We start from the raw sequence: 6,000 nt of genomic DNA on the forward strand, positions 1-6,000 counted from the left end.
CCATAGACTCAGCACACAGAGACCCATAGACTCACCACACAGAGACCCATAGACTCACCACACAGAGACCCATAAACTCACACAGAGACCCATAGACTCACCACACAGAGACCCATAGACTCACCACACAGAGACCCATAGACTCACCACACAGAGACTCATAGACTCACCACACAGACCCATAGACTCACCACACAGAGACCCATAGACTCACCACACAGAGACCCATAGACTCACACAGAGACCCATAGACTCACCACACAGAGACCCATAGACTCACCACACAGAGACCCATAGACTCACCACACAGAGACCCATAGACTCACCACACAGAGACCCATAAACTCACCACACAGACCCATAGACTCAGCACACAGAGACCCATAGACTCAGCACACAGAGACTCATAGACTCACCACACAGAGACCCATAGACTCAGCACACAGAGACCCATAGACTCAGCACACAGATACCCATAGACTCACCACACAGAGACCCATAGACTCACGACACAGAGACCCATAGACTCACCACACAGAGCCCCATAGACTCACCACACAGAGACCCATAGACTCACCACACAGAGACCCATAGACTCACCACATAGAGACCCACAGACTCACCACACAGAGACCCATAGACTCATCGCACAGAGACCCATAGACTCAGCACACAGAGACCCATAGACTCACCACACAGAGACACATAGACTCACCACACAGAGACCCACAGACTCAGCACACAGAGACCCATAGACTCACACAGAGACCCATAGACTCAGCACACAGAGACCCATAGACTCAGCACACAGAGACTCATAGACTCACCACACAGAGACCCATAGACTCAGCACACAGAGACCCATAGACTCAGCACACAGAGACCCATAGACTCACCACACAGAGACCCATAGACTCACCACACAGAGACCCATAAACTCACACAGAGACCCATAGACTCACCACACAGAGACCCATAGACTCACCACACAGAGACCCATAGACTCACCACATAGAGACCCACAGACTCACCACACAGAGACCCATAGACTCACCACACAGAGACCCATAGACTCACCACACAGAGACCCATAGACTCACCGCACAGAGACCCATAGACTCACCACACAAGATGAAGTCTTTGGTGATCCCTGACCCCACGCAGCCACTAGGGGGCACTGCCACACCGCAGTTGTGGGTGTCAGCTGTCCATGTGTGGTGTAGTAGTGTGTGTGTAGTAGTGTAGTGTGTGTGTAGTAGTGTGTGTGTAGTAGTGTGTGTGTAGTAGTGTGTGTGGTGTAGTAGTGTGTGTGTGTAGTGGTGTGTGTGTGTGTAGTGGTGTGTGTGGTGTAGTAGTGTGTGTGTCGTAGTGTGTGTGGTGTAATAGTGTGTGTAGTAGTGTGGGGTAGTGGTGTAGTAGTGTGTGTGTAATAGAGTAGTGTGTGTGTAGTAGTGTAGTAGTGTGTGTGTGTAGTAGTGTAGTAGTGTGTGTGTGTAGTAGTGTAGTAGTGTGTGTGTAGTAGTGTGGTGTAGTAGTGTGTGTGTAGTAGTGTAGTGTGGTGTAGTAGTGTGGTGTAGTAGTGTAGTGTGGTGTAGTAGTGTTGTGTGTGTCTGTGTGTGTAGTGTGGTGTAGTAGTGTGTGTGTGTAGTAGTGTATGTGTGTGTAGTCTGGCAAAACAACCCCCTACCTCCTCACGGTGCCGGACGGGCAACTCTGTCGTGGACAGTGCTGTGGGGGGAGGTCCAATTCCGATTGGCTCCTCCCCTCATGGCATCTGTGACCACCACAGGGGCTAAACGGGGGCTCTGGACGGGTGCGGGGGGCTGGTAACCCCTCCACCTTCAAAAATTTACCACTAAACCACGTCTAAAATATCTAACTAATAAGCTTGTGCCGGAGGCCCCGGGGGGACAGGCGTCTATGACGTCTCCTGGCCAAACCCCAATTGGCGGAGCCAGGAGATTGAATCTCTACCCTCGGGGCTCCTCCAGAAACAACGAAAAACCACTACGTGTGGCCACGTGGAATGTTCGAACGCTCACTGCGGAGGAGAGGCTGCCACTCCTCTGTCAGGAGCTGGACCGGTACCGCCTGGATCTCTGTGGCATTCAGGAGGTCCGGTGGACCGGTTCTGGTTCCTGCCACCATGAGGGGTGGACAGTCCTCTACTCGGGGCAGCAGACTGCCAAATAACAGGGTGTGGCTGTTCTTATAAACAAAAGAATGAAGGGGACGTGGGAGCGTGGCAGTGAAGTGTGGGAACCTGTAAGCCCCAGGCTACTTTGGGCTCGCCTTCCCATCAATCGGAGGCAAGGAGTGGTGGGCGTGGTTACTTATGCCCCCACCGAAGACGAACATTCGTGGAGGGATGCAGGCAAAGCCGATGAGTCAGATGCCTTCTATGACCTCCTGTCATAGGTGCTGGCTAAAGTGGCCTCTCGGGATAGAGTCATCTTGTTGGGTGACTTCAATGCCCGAGTTGGTCATGATGCTGGCACCTGGTCTGGAGTGTTTGGAGGGCATGGGCCAGATCAGCTCAATAACAACGGTAGGAGGCTGCTAGATTTTTGTGCAGCCCATGGGCTTGTAATTACCAACACGCTGTTCCGGCATCGGCGCATCCACACAACATCATGGATGCATGCCGGGTCCAAGCAAGAACATCTGTTGGACTACATAGTGATGGACCAGCGGATGCGAGCCCATGTCCTTGACACCAGGCCCTACCGTGGAGCTGATCTGCCCTCTGACCATCGACTTGTCATCTGTAAGATGCGTCTGCCATTCTTCCGCTCCGGTGGTGGGTGTACACCCAGGACCCCATTCCAACATAAAGTGGCCTGGTCTCAGTTATCTGATGAAAGTTGCAAGCGAGAATTTCATCATCGCCTGCGGCTGGGGTTGGCATCGTCCCCCACTCCTCCTTATGTCGAGGGTAAATGGGCGAGGTTTAGGACTGTCACTCATGCAGCTGCATTGGCTGCTTTGGGTACGCGGTCCAGACCTCCACAGAGACCCTGTTTGACAGAGGAGGTTTTCAGAATAGTTGAGAAAAAGCGACAGGCCCACTGTCATCGGCTACAGAATCCCACGTCAGAGAATGAGGAGGCTTACCGCAGCCTTCGCTCGGAGGTTCGGAGAGCCGTGAGGCGCTGCAAGGATGGGTGGTGGTCGTGGGTCGCTGAGGAGATGGAGTCTGCCTCAGTGGCCCGCGATCACAAGCCTCTATTTGACTCCATCAAAAAAGTAACCTCCAGCGCCACACCTATTACCATCATTAGGGGAAAAAACGGTGTTCCAATCTCCGACCCCCAGGAACAGGTTTGCAGATTTGCTGAGCATTTCTGTGAGGTCCTGAGGGCTGGGAAACCCCTCAGCCAGGAAAACATCGTGGCACAAAGTGAGGATGACCCTGCTGAGGCTGCGGTGCCTCAAATATTGGAAGAAGTCACCCCCTGTGAGTGGCTGGCTGAGGTGCCATCTGTTGAGGAAGTACTGAAGGCGATCTGGAGTCTGAGACCAGGAAAGGCAGCGGGCACAGATGATCTCCCAAGCAAAATGCTGAGGGAGGGTGGCGTTTGTGCACAGACTGCCCTATATGACATCATAACAACAGTCTGGACTACTGGACCGCCACTTAGTGGCGAATGGCGGTTGTTGTGTTGTGTGTTGTTATGTGTTGGTGTGTGTGTCTGTGTGTAGGTGTGTGTGTTGGTGTGTGTGTGTTGTTGTGTGTGTAGGTGTGTGTGTTGTTATGTGTTGGTGTGTGTGTCTGTGTGTAGGTGTGTGTGTTGGTGTGTGTGTGTTGTTATGTGTTGATGTGTGTGTGTAGGTGTGTGTGTTGTTATGTGTTGGTGTGTGTGTCTGTGTGTAGGTGTGCGAGTTGATGACGAGTACCTGTGTGTGTGTGTAGGTGTGTGTGTTGGTGTGTGTGTGTTGTTACGTGTTGGTGTGTGTGTGTGTCTGTGTGTAGGTGTGTGTTGGTGTGTGTGTTGTTATGTGTTGGTGTGTGTGTCTGTGTGTAGGTGTGCGAGTTGATGACGAGTACCTGTGTGTGTGTGTGTTGGTGTGTGTGTGTTGGTGTGTGTGTTGTTATGTGTTGGTGTGTGTGTGTGTAGGTGTGCGAGTTGATGACGAATACCTGTGTGTGTGTGTTGGTGTGTGTGTTGGTGTGTGTGTTGTTATGTGTTGGTGTGTGTGTGTGTGTAGGTGTGCGAGTTGATGACGAGTACCTGTGTGTGTTTTGTTATGTGTTGGTGTGTGTGTGTCTGTGTGTAGGTGTGTGTGTTGTTATGTGTTGGTGTGTGTGTCTGTGTGTAGGTGTGCGAGTTGATGACGAGTACCTGTGTGTGTGTGTGTGTGTTGGTGTGTGTGTGTTGGTGTGTGTGTTGTTATGTGTTGGTGTGTGTGTGTGTAGGTGTGCGAGTTGATGACGAATACCTGTGTGTGTGTGTTGGTGTGTGTGTTGGTGTGTGTGTTGTTATGTGTTGGTGTGTGTGTGTTGGTGTGTGTGTGTGTTGGTGTGTGTTTTGTTATGTGTTGGTGTGTGTGTGTCTGTGTGTAGGTGTGTGTGTTGTTATGTGTTGGTGTGTGTGTGTCTGTGTGTAGGTGTGCGAGTTGATGACGAGTACCTGTGTGTGTGTGGCCTGCCTACGATCCATCCTGGGTTTAACCAGACTGGATTGTGTGAGGAGCTCACAAATCCTTGAAAGATCTGGGCAGGGTCCCATCGGTGAGCTCCTCCGGCAGGCAAGGCTGCGATGGCTGGGTCATGTAGCCCGCATGCCCAGCCACCGCATGCCGAAACAGCTTTTGTTTGGCCGGATTGAGGGGGCTAAGCGGGCGCGGCACGGGCTAGAGAAGAGATGGAGTGATGTGGTACAGGAGGACGTGGAGCTGAGTGGACTTGCCGATGACTGGTACCAGCGGTGTCAAGATCGGCCTCTGTGGAGGAGGCTCGTGAAGGATGCTACTGGGCAGTTGGAGGCAGTCGCCCTCCAACAACAACGGAGGGCGGAGGAGCGACGCTCACAACAACGAGCGGAGCGCCGGGTGGCTAAAGCACAGCAGGTTGGCACAGTAGGGGGCACAGGTGGTGCACCAGCCAGTCATCTCAGTCAGTCGACCCGTGGCACCTGGGTCTGCCCCGTGACCTCCTGCCAGCGGGCGTTCGACACTTCACGTGGCCTCAGGGTGCACATAGCCTGGCACAAGCGTCGTGGTGACGTCACCGCCACTTAGTGGCGAATGGCGGTTGTTGTTGTTGTGTGTTGGTGTGCGAGTTGATGACGAGTACCTGTGTGTGTAGGTGTGTGTGTTGGTGTGTGTGTGTGTTGTTATGTGTTGGTGTGTGTGTGTCTGTGTGTAGGTGTGTGTGTAGGTGTGTGTGTGTTGGTGTGTGTGTGTGTTGTTATGTGTTGGTGTGTGTGTGTCTGTGTGTAGGTGTGTGTGTTGGTGTGTGTGTTGTTATGTGTTGGTGTGTGTGTCTTGTGTGTAGGTGTGTGTGTTGGTGTGTGTGTGTTGTTATGTGTTGGTGTGTGTGTTGGTGTGTGTGTTGTTATGTGTTGGTGTGTGTAGGTGTGTGTGTTGGTGTGTGTGTTGTTATGTGTTGGTGTGTGTGTGTCTGTTTGTAGGTGTGTTGGTGTGTGTGTTGTTATGTGTTGGTGTGTGTGTCGTGTGTGTTGGTGTGTGTGTTGTTATGTGTTGGTGTGTGTGTGTCTGTGTGTAGGTGTGTGTTGGTGTGTGTGTGTTGTTACGTGTTGGTGTGTGTGTAGGTGTGTGTGTTGGTGTGTGTGTTGTTATGTGTTGGTGTGTGTGTGTTGTTATGTGTTGGTGTGTGTGTGTCTGTGTGTAGGTGCGCGAGTTGATGACGAGTACCTGTGTGTGTGTAGGTGTGTGTGTAGGTGTGTGTGTTGGTGTGTGTGTGTTGTTATGTGTTGGTGTGTGTGTGTCTGTGTGTAGGTGTGTGTTGGTGTGTGTGTGTTGTTACGTGTTGGTGTG

The 6,000-nt window shown here is 52.1% G+C and overlaps 1 protein-coding gene across 5 annotated transcripts in view; it reads left to right on the forward strand.

The window, feature by feature from the left end:
* Nucleotides 1-6,000, forward strand: part of LOC142908245 (uncharacterized) — a 55,699-nt gene that overhangs the window by 22,397 nt on the left and 27,302 nt on the right. The gene's annotated exons all lie outside the window — the stretch shown is intronic.

The sequence above is a fragment of the Petromyzon marinus genome, assembly GCF_048934315.1.
Source record: "Petromyzon marinus isolate PM22_M1 ecotype Great Lakes invasive population chromosome 77 unlocalized genomic scaffold, UKy_Petmar_22M1.pri1.0 chr77_unloc.4, whole genome shotgun sequence".
In the NCBI taxonomy this organism is placed as follows: domain Eukaryota; kingdom Metazoa; phylum Chordata; class Hyperoartia; order Petromyzontiformes; family Petromyzontidae; genus Petromyzon; species Petromyzon marinus.